General features: G+C 38.5%; 1 protein-coding gene across 2 annotated transcripts in view; it reads left to right on the forward strand.

Moving 5' to 3' along the window:
• nat15 (N-acetyltransferase 15 (GCN5-related, putative)) overlaps window positions 1-4378 on the forward strand; it is a 20864-nt gene extending 16486 nt beyond the window's left edge. For both annotated transcript variants that reach the window (XM_043711574.1, XM_043711575.1), the window contains exon 7: window positions 2238-4378. The gene's annotated coding sequence lies outside the window, so the exon portion shown is untranslated. The remainder of the gene's footprint in view (window positions 1-2237) is intronic.
• Window positions 4379-10617: the final 6239 nt, after the last annotated feature.

Consider the following 10617-nt stretch of genomic DNA (forward strand, 5'->3'; position numbering starts at 1 on the left):
GAGACCTAAGGGGCAACTTTTTCACGTAGAGGGTGGTACGTGTATGGAATGAGCTGCCAGAGGATGTGGTGGAGGCTGGTCCAATTGCAACATTTAAGAGGCATTTGGATGAGTATATGAATAGGAAGGGTTTGGAGGGATATGGGCCGGGTGCTGGCAAGTGGGACTAGGTTGGGATGTCTGGTCGGCATGGACAGGTTGGACCAAAGGGTCTGTTTCCATGCTGTACATCTCTGACTCTAAGTGGAATTCAATGAACTAATGAAAACTTATTTCTTTATAGTATTAGTTTTGCCGAAAATACCCTTATGAGGTTACATCTTGTTGAACTAAGTGTATCTGAGATATTTTCCATCATGCCATATGTGTCCCAATAACTTAATCAAAAGTGAAAAAATTAGTACAGTGTATGGTCCCTGGTTCCCTGTCTGGAAGAAGACTGCAGTGAAATTGGCAGTTTACTCTATCTGATGGCACCGATGTTGATGGATCCCTTGACCTAACATTGTATTCACACTGGCTCTGGGATAGGTGAAATCATACCTCCAATATCGCCAAATTTTGTAAGAAGCTTTCTTTGAGGCCAGCAGCAAGCACTGTCACTTCACAACCTCATGTGGAATCCAGATCTCTGATATATTTCATTTGTTGACTTGTTTTTCTGTTCTTTTCTGTTTTAATTGAACTTGTGTGTGTTAGGTGATTTTGGCTTATAAAGTTTAATTGAAAAAAACATTATTGTGTTTTGGTTAAGTGTGATACAATAACCTTGAAATCATTGTCAGTTGTGACAAGGTTGGTGGAAACCTTCAAAAAATGGCAGGTGGCAGATGAAGTTCAATGCAAAGAAATTCATTTTTGTATGAAGAACATGAGATGATACAAAATAACAGTAAAGTTAAAAATACAGGAGTCGGGCACCGTGATGTGTACTTGCATAAATTATTGAAGCTGACAGGGCAGGTTGAATAAGTGGCTAATAAAGCAGAATTAAGTGTAGACTTAATTTACAGGCATAGAGTGCAAGAGCAAAATGGTTATATTGAATTTCTATTGTGTCCAGTTCTGGACTCCCACATTTTAGGAAGATATGAAAGCATTGTAAAGAATGCAGGAAAGATTCAGGAGTACTTCTGGGGATAAGGAACCTCACATAACAGTTGGAGAATTTTGGAATTTTCCTTGGATAAGAATGGTGATAGAAGTATTCAAAATCAAGAAAGGTCTGAACAGAGTAGATAGGAAGTTAACTGTTCTCACTCTCAAAAGAATTCATAACAAGAGGGTGCAGATTTAAAGTAATTGCAAATGAATCAAAAACAAAATAAGAATATTTTCACACACATGAGAAAGGTCTGGAATGTACTAGCTCAGAGTGTCACTGAGCCAGATTCAATCGAGGTATTTAAAACAATTAGACTGTTACCTGAGAAAGAAGAATATTCAGAGGGGAAGGTGGGTGGGGGTGGGGGGAAGGAATAACAATAGATGAATTGTTCATTTGGAGAGTTAGTGCATGCAAAATGCGACGGATGGCTCCTGCACTGTATCAAGAACCAGGGGTCACCGTCTAAAGATACAAGGTAGGCAATTTAGGATTCAACTGATAAATTTCTTCATCCAGAGAATGGTGACCCTGTGAAATTTTCAAAGTTGAGTTAGGTACAGTTCTTGGGGTTAAAAGGATCAAAAGGTATAGGGAGAAAGCAGGAACAGGGTACTGATTTGACTGATCAGCCGTGATCATATTGAAAGGTGGAACAGCCCATTAAGGCTGAGTGACCTATTCTTCCTGTTTTTTTTGTTTCAATTTAACAATATTGTGATTGTAAATGCATTTCAGAATTTTGCTTTGTGTTCAGCAGTCAATTCTTGGAATGTCTGTTAGATTATACTTTTCTATTATTACTTTTGTACCATCTACAAATCTTGATATCCTATCGAAAATATGCTCAGAAGACAAATAATTTTTAAAAATCGATTTATTAGTGGAACCATATAGCTTTCTCCTGCTTGTATTTCTTAATAAGAAATCCTGGAAAATTCCCCCTTTCCATAATCTAGTTTAGGTGGGGAGCAATATAGTATAGGAGAAAGTGAGGACTGCAGATGCTGGAGTATGACTATGTCTGATTTAGAACTGCTATAAAATTCTGAAAGTATAGTTGGAAAAAAATACTGTTGTGTTTTCCTGTTTAATATTCTAAATTCACTAGCATGTATATTCTTCTTTTCAGCTACAAAATGACAGTCTGCACTGATTAAATTTGTATTTCTTCTGGATGTCTATATGCCAAGCAGGGAGAAGGGGATGCTGTATTTTAAGATGCTTGGAGGCACTCCCTCACTGATGCAATTTGAATTCTATATGGAATGTATTATAATACAGTGTTACGTATATGTTAATGGAACAAGTGCACTGTGTTAAGATTCATCTGTTCCATTAATGTCTTTTAATTACTTTTACACTCTGTAATTTGCTGCTATCTAGAAAACCACTGTATGTCTGTCTTGTAATTATATGTAAATTCTATTTGTTGATTTTCATAGTTTCTTTAGATTTTGTTTGGATATTTCAGTTTTTTATACACCTTGTGTGTATGGCAAAGATTCTGTATTTGGATTTTATTGTATTCGAGTTTTAAAGTGTTGAACTGGTTTATGCACATTCTTAATTTTGTCACCTTTACCTATTTTTATTCATCTAATTAAGTTTGATTTTGTAACGATGTGAAACAAAACCTACTTCTGTGATTGAGCAATGTTTTGGTTTTAAAGAAATTCTGCTTTGAGTTGCAATATATAGTAGTAAACTGTTTATATATGCATGTACTTTATTTAACAGAATTGTATTTGATTCACCTTGTTTCCACATGGGGGCAAAATACTCAGACAGTTCAGCCATCTTTTCAGTCACATGAAAGACTCACCTTGTGGGAATGCCACAAGGTGTTCAGTGATTCAAATAAAGGGAGTAATAAAAGTCCAAGATAGATGATTTTTACCATTTGCCATACTTGTTTGTTCTGCTATTCATTATTTTGTTGTATCATACTACATTCTGATCTGGAATTGGAAATTTTAGCCTGCAAGATCAGGAAAAGACATGTTTCAAAATTCAGAACATTTTCTACCTAAATTTGTCTTGAACCCTGTTTCAGAAAACAAGTTTGAGTTTAGATTTAATTTTCCTTTCTAGAAGTGAATTTAAATTTTTATTTGCTTTGCAGTGCATAAATTATGACTGAAGTTGTTTGGCTTTCTCTATATGCCACACTGTAACAATCAAATGTGTAAATATTACTATGTTTTTATCTGGTTTTTCTATATGCCTGATGATTACTGTAATGGTCTAATGTGTATGGCGTTGCAGGTCACAGATGGGAATACAGATCATTATGAGCTATTAGAACTACTGTTAAAAAAAAAGTGTTCCTACGTGATATGTCAATCTACACGAACTTCAGATTTTTTTTCGGCTTCAGTGATCTAGCTGTTTAAACATTTTTAACTTCATTCCATGATTCTGTTTTGCTATTTAAAAATGCCTACACTGTTTTCGCAGGTTTTTAAAATAATTTTGGCATCAATGACAATCAGTGTAAGACTTTTAAACGGTAATTGCACTTTAGATGTATAGTAAATGTTAAGTATATTATGTAGTGGCATCCTGTTATCTGGGCAGCAGTCTTGACTTAATACACTTAGAATTCTGATATGTTGTTGAGAACCAGTATTCATTGATTATCAAATATGACACCAAGCTGTGCAAGAAATAGAACCATAGTTTGAAATGAAGATCAAATATGTTCAGAATTTCAGTTAAATATATCAACACTATATTAGAGATTCCGATTAATGTAGCATCAGTTGTATTTTGCTTTGTGGAATTTTTATTATTTGTTGTCTCACTAGAAATTAACAGCATTTCTCATATTGAACCACCAGTTGATTTCTGGACTTCTGTATTGATTTGATTTATGAAATGTGGCAGTTGCATTCAAATTTTTTAAATAGAATTATTACATTTTGTAAAGCAAGAAACAAAACATCTGAATTCTTGTGTGGATTTATTTTTTAAAACAATTAGGATACATAAATTTACTGTTCACAACACTGTAAGAAATCTTATTCAATCTATTAAATATTACATCAAAATTATTCATTGTTTCTTCTGTTTTGAGTAGATTATAAAAGTTTTGCTGTTAGATGATTGATGCAAAATGATAGGGAACATTCTCACTAGAACGTAATACTTCACAACTATAAATCATAATTACATCAATGTATGTTCGATAAGTTAAGGAGCCTAACACACTTAGCCTTTATCCTATTGCTATCGTAAGCAGAAGTTGTAATAAATTGTGCTATTTCAAAACATTATTTCTCTGGAATATGTTTCAATACAGAAGGAGACTGCATATGTCTTGTATGTATTGCATGGTTGCAGGACAAGTTGTGTTGTGTAAGCTCTCCTGCTTTAGTCGACCAACTTTCTGTCTTGGTGAGGTGGAAGAAGAGGTTAGAGTTCTGTGAAAGAGAAGTAGAAGAAAGGTGCTAAATGGTTTCAGAGCAAACTAACTATACTGAAATGAAATAAACACAAACCAATGGAAATAATGTAGCTAGACACAGTACAGGAATTTGGGTGTGAGGAGCAGCTCTAACATCATGTGACCTAGTTGTAAGTTTGCTCACTGAGCTGGTAGATTTACTCTCTGATGTTTCGTCACCAGGCTAGGTAACGTCATCAGTGAGCCTCCGATGAAGCACTGGTGTTCTGTCTCGCTTTCTACTTATGTGTCTTGGTCTGTTGTGATGGGTGATATCACTCCCGGTTCTTTTTCTGAATGGTTGGTAAATGGAGTCCAAATTAATATGTTTGTTAATGGAGTTCCGGTTTGAATGCCAGGTCTCTAGGAATTCCCATGCCACCGTTTAGCCAGGATGGATGTATGTCCCAGTCGAACTGGTGTCTGAGAACAAATCTACCAGCTCAGTGAGCAAACTTACAACTTGATCCACAACCACACATAGATGGTGGTACGTGTATGGAATGAACTGCCAGAGGAAGCAGTGAAGGCTGGTACAATTGCAATATTTAAAAGGCATCTGGATGGGTTTATGAATAGGAAGGGTTTGAAGGGATATGGGCTGAGTGCTGGCAAGTGGGACTAGATTAGGTTGGGATATCTGGTCGGCATGGATGAGTTGGACCGAAGGGTCTGTTTCTGTGCTGTACATCTCTATGACTCTATAACCTGAGCTACAAATCTTCTCCAAAATTGCAATCATGTGGCCTGTTGAAACTGTAAGAAGAGTGGGAGAAATTGGATTGACAAGCAAAGAGCACACCATAGGCTGACAGTAATGACTTTCAGCAGAAAAAAAGAGTTTTAAGTCAGAATTCAGTGTTGAATGGAAAATAAGAGCTGGGTGAAAGGTACAGATGTTGTTTTTCTTTTAACTTTTTTGGACTATACTGAAATAGAAACATATTTTCTCCACCTTTATGAACACCCTTTGTAGTTTTAAAAGATCTGATTTAGTCTATCCTGAACCTTTCCCTTTTGAAAAAGAAAGACCTTGTTAATGTTTTTCCTAAAAGCTATAACTTCCTAAAATGCACCAGGTAAGAAACATTCATTGAATTAGAAATATTTAGAGCGGAATTTTCCCAGTCTCTAAATGACATGGGCAAAGGCAAGAAAGTTGGGAAAATGTGGCTTGAATTTCAAAAAAATAGACTCTTGAAGTTGAGAGACAAAAGTTTGATTTTCCCCTTAAGGTTCCAATGCAATATGCGAATCTCACTAGTAAACCGTGAGGATTTACTTCCATAAGTGTGCTTCTCACGATTAGCTAATCTCACCTTATTGCTATGTAGATTACTGTTACTAATTCCTGAATTTAAAGAGTAGTTACTTGATGATTGCAGTTCACTGGAATGCTGTCTGGGCCCCTGTGTTGGCTATCATTCCCCAATATCATGGGGCAAACGCCATGGGCAGCAACTGCCTGCATTCTCTATCCACAAACATATCATCGGCAAAACATCAGCCTCACCATATTTCCAAACTCAAGGGACTTCGGCATTTTACGACTAAAGATTGTAATGTCACTGCCAGGTTGCTTTGTGTACAGCGACACATACCTGTCTCATGTGTCCACAAAGGGTGTGTTGCAGGGCTTACTTTGTGCATCCCTGGATGCACACAGCATTTTGCCATGCTTTTTGCACCGTGCCGTATTATTCAAAAGTTGCAGGTCCATAGTGATTCTGTCTTGCCATTTAGTGCAGGTAGAAATCATGGAATCGTACAGTATGGCTTCGGCCTTTTGGCCCCTTAAGTTTGCACCAATAAAACTTTTAAATCTACACAAGTCGCAGGTTCCAGCAGATAGCCCATAGCCTTGAATGTCATGACGTTTCAAGTGCTAATCCAAATAGTTTTAAAACATTATGACATTTCTCACCTCAACTATCCCCCCAGACAGTGCATTCCATTCCCTCACCACCTCCCCCCCCACCACCACAAAAAATGGGTGAAAAGACTTTTCCTCAAAACACCTCTAAATCTCCTCCTTTGATATGTAGGGGACCTTGCAGTACACTCTTGACAGAGTGTGTTACATACTCTGTTTTGTGTAGAAATTTGCTGTTGTGTAACTGGAGCAACCAAAGAGGGACATAATGAAGAACTGGAAAAGCAGCCACTGTCTCCCAAGGAGGAACTTCACCCTCGCCATAACTAAGCACTGCAACACCAGGCAAAACAAGCTATGCAGGACTTAATTAACATTCACTTCCAATAAATCCGAGTTGGGTGAAGTCATCATTCATTGACTGTAAACTTCTTGTTGCTTGAAAAGCAAGCAGCCACAATGTAGTTTCAAAAACAATTGCAACTTTTTTGTTTGTCCGAGCTTTGCTTTTCTTGTTTTTTAATAAAATTAAGATTACAAACTGTTTGAAAGATTTACAACATCTATTGCCCCATATTCAAGAGTGACAACATTGTAGTAGCCCTTCAGATAGAGTTGTAATATTGCATGGCACATAGGAATGGTAGACAATTGAGCTACTATCTTACCCTCCAAAAGTGGAGAATGTGAGCAGTGATCCCACAATAAACTCTACCATTTGTGTTAATTCTTCCACATACAAATTGTTTAGAGAAGAGTCATAGGATAGTTAAGAAAGCATAAGATAGTTAAGAAAGCATTAGGCCACTTTTGGAATACTGTGTTCCATTCTGATCTCCCCACCGTAGGAAACATGTGAAACGAGTTCGGGAAAGATTTACAAAGAAGTTGCCAAGGTTGGAAGGTTTGAGCTATAAGGACGGGCTGAATAGGCTGGGGCTTTTTTCCCTAGAGCGTCGGAGGATGAGGGGTGACCTTACAGAAGTTTTTAAAATCATGAGGCCTTTTTCCTGGTGTCGGTGAGTCCAAAACTAGAGGGCATAGGTTTAAGGTGAGAGGGGAAAGCTTTAAACAGGACATCAGAGGCAACTTCTTCACACACAAGCTGGTACATGTATAGAATGAGCAGCCAGAGGATGTGGTGGAAGCTGGTACAATTATGATATTTAAAAGGCATCTGGTTGAATACATGAATAGAAAGGATTTAGTGGGATATGGGCCAAATGCTAGAAAATGGGACTAGATTAATTTAGGTTATCTGGTTGACAGGAGTTGGACCAAAGGGTCTGTTTCCGTGCTGTACATCTCTATTACTCTAGTGGTAAAGGGGACCAGTGCAGCACAGCACAGTGAAAATTTCTTGGTTGCCAGGACATTCAGGTTGAAGTATGAATAGTCATGGTCATCCTCAGTAATCACAAGGATTCTCTCCTCTAAAGGGTAAGGAGACAAACGTTGGCCTTCCTGTAATCCCCTTACAAAGGCTGATTGTTCCTGAATTCAGACAAAGGGAGGAATTGAGTGAAATGGAAATACCTGGAAGAGCTGTTAGTTATGATGCAGGAACAGGAATGGTGGTGAGACATCCAGAGTGAATGAATATGAAGTACAGAGGGCAGAAAGGATTGGTGGTTTATGGGGATAGCATGGGTGAGAGTCATTGAGGAAAGATGCTGCATGCAGTAGTGAGAGTGGTAGACCATGAGCCTTGGTAGGAGGGTGTAGCGGTAGAGTCAGAAGATGATGGCATTTTGCAGGACGCAACCTTCTTGTGATATTATTGCACATTCCTCCAGGTAGCATGGACCTGGGTTGCTACTTCAGACTAGGTTGGTGACATCTGGTGCTGTGGTCTCCTTTGTTGGTCCTGGGGAAAGAGGACAGCCCTTCTTTCCATCTACCCCTTCTATCGACACCTCCAGTTCCTTGTTGATGAAACAGAATGCCATCTTCCCTCCTTCAGCCATGGTGTTTTGAATTGTACAGCAACACATTAAAGGTAGTCCCTGGCTTTCAGCACTTTAAGTGGTGTGCAGAGTGGGTTTAAATATGGCTGCCATGGCATGAATGCTGGAAGATCCCTGCATTGGCAAGCATTTTTGCCTCTTCAGACTACAGACTGCAGTGGAGTTGGTCCATGGAGGCCTGATGCTCAATTAATGAGATCAGCAACAGAGAATTGGGTGAGAAAAACTGCCAGAGCTCACGTATAATTGGTCCTGGTTTGGAAAACTAATCAAAAGGCTTTCATTGGGCAAAACAACCCTGGACACATATCCACAGGTCTCAAGCAGCCTCCCCACAACTGTTTGAATAAGATACAACACTCAACAAATTCCAGTAAATAAAGTTGAAAAAAACCACATCATCTTTGTCCACAGTCCCTTGAGCCCAAATCTGACCAGAAGCCATTCAAGTGCCTTTTTGGTGACTTTCATCAAAGGTTTCTCTCAGTGAATGTTTGCAAGTTTATTCCTGTTATCTTACTGAATTTATCTCATTAACTATATACCATGCACTGATGCCACCCGACTTCTTGTATTCTCCCACCTACTGGCCACTGCTGGGACCACACAGGATTACTGCCACCACTGACATCTTTAAAACCCAGCCACACACCCCCGTCAAATGCTGACAGCTGCTGCTACCCTGCACAATTCAAATTATATTCCCCACAGAGAAATTGAGAAGTTGTGAGCATGTACTCATTAGAGTTTGGAAGAATGAGAGGCAACCTCATTGTAACATACAAGATTTAAGGAGCTGACAGGGTAGATGTGCAAAAGTTGTTTCCCCTTGTGGGAGAGTCTCAGACCACAGTAAGGGATCATGCAATTAGGACAGAGATGAGGAAGAATTTCTTCATTCAAAGGGTACTCAATCTGTGAAATTCTTTACCACACAGGACAAACAAGAGTGGGTGATTAAGTATATCCAAGGCTGAGATAGACAGATTTTTAATCATCACTCTCTGAAATTAATACTTTGCCAAAATATGGGAAGATTCAGTCTGTCATGTCACTTTATATTTGTATGGGAACCTTTACTAAAGACTAGATTGGAATGTAAAGATTATTATAAGATTGGAGCAAACTTATCTCAGATCTACACTTCAGTGGACTAAGAGCCTCTGAGCATATATACTGACTTGTTTCAGACTGTTGATAAAAGTCAGGATGGAACTCTCCAGGCACATTAACCTTTACTTCTGTTAGTAATAGCTCATTTCTGGTCACCAGTTAACATAACACAGAGGCTCTCTTTGTTTTTGTTACTTCTCTGAAATTCTCTATTAATCAAAAAATACTTGCCTTCTGTTGGAATTTTTTTCTGTGGATGCAGAAAGATGTCTTTGTAGTTTGGTCAGAGAGAAATTACATAATTTGTGCAGATTTGCTAGTTATAGGTTATACTGTACTCGTTATAAACAGAGCTTGTGTCTTTTAATTTGCAAATAGTCTAACATTGAAAAAGATGGGAGATGTTAGCTGATATCAACATATTAAATGCTATTTCTAGCACTAGCCCAGCCGAGTTCATTAGATGGCCGATGGCCACTTACCCACATTTAGTGAACTGGTCACTTGTCATCTGTCTATTCCTCTGCTGCTAGTAAATCTGCATAAAAGATATACAAGTAGATGACATTGACCTTGACAATGGGGAGGTAGTTGCTGATAGCCGTAATCTCGAGGAGAACATTGGAAGAGGCAAGCTGAAATGAAAAGGTCAAGTGGCTGAAAACAGGGCCCATAGGGGAAACAGCTCAGCAAATTGTAGTTTATTGTTTCCCTCTGGGGCTTCAGGATCATATCAGGCAATGCTTTCAAAGAAGAGTAATATGGGACTCAAAACAGTCACTCTGTTTCTGTCTCCAGAGATGCTGCCAGACCTGCTGAGCTTCTCCAGCACTTTCTGTTTTTAATGCTTAACCTTTATGTCCCTTGGCATCCTGGATCCTTTGGTCTTGGTCCCACCCATTGTCTCTACAGGAAAATATTTGTCCTGTATTGTCGCTCTTTCCTCCTTAATGCTTCCCACTGTTGCTGACACAGTTTTAGCTACAAGTGGTTGATCAACTGCCCAGACTCATTTCCAAATGTTAGGCCCAGAACTGCCTGCTTCCTTGTTAGGCATTCAATACACTGGCTAAAAAGGTTTTCCTGCATAGATTTTAAGATTTTTGCTCCC

Source organism: Chiloscyllium plagiosum, chromosome 21 (assembly GCF_004010195.1).
Source record: "Chiloscyllium plagiosum isolate BGI_BamShark_2017 chromosome 21, ASM401019v2, whole genome shotgun sequence".
Taxonomy (NCBI): Eukaryota; Metazoa; Chordata; class Chondrichthyes; order Orectolobiformes; family Hemiscylliidae; genus Chiloscyllium; species Chiloscyllium plagiosum.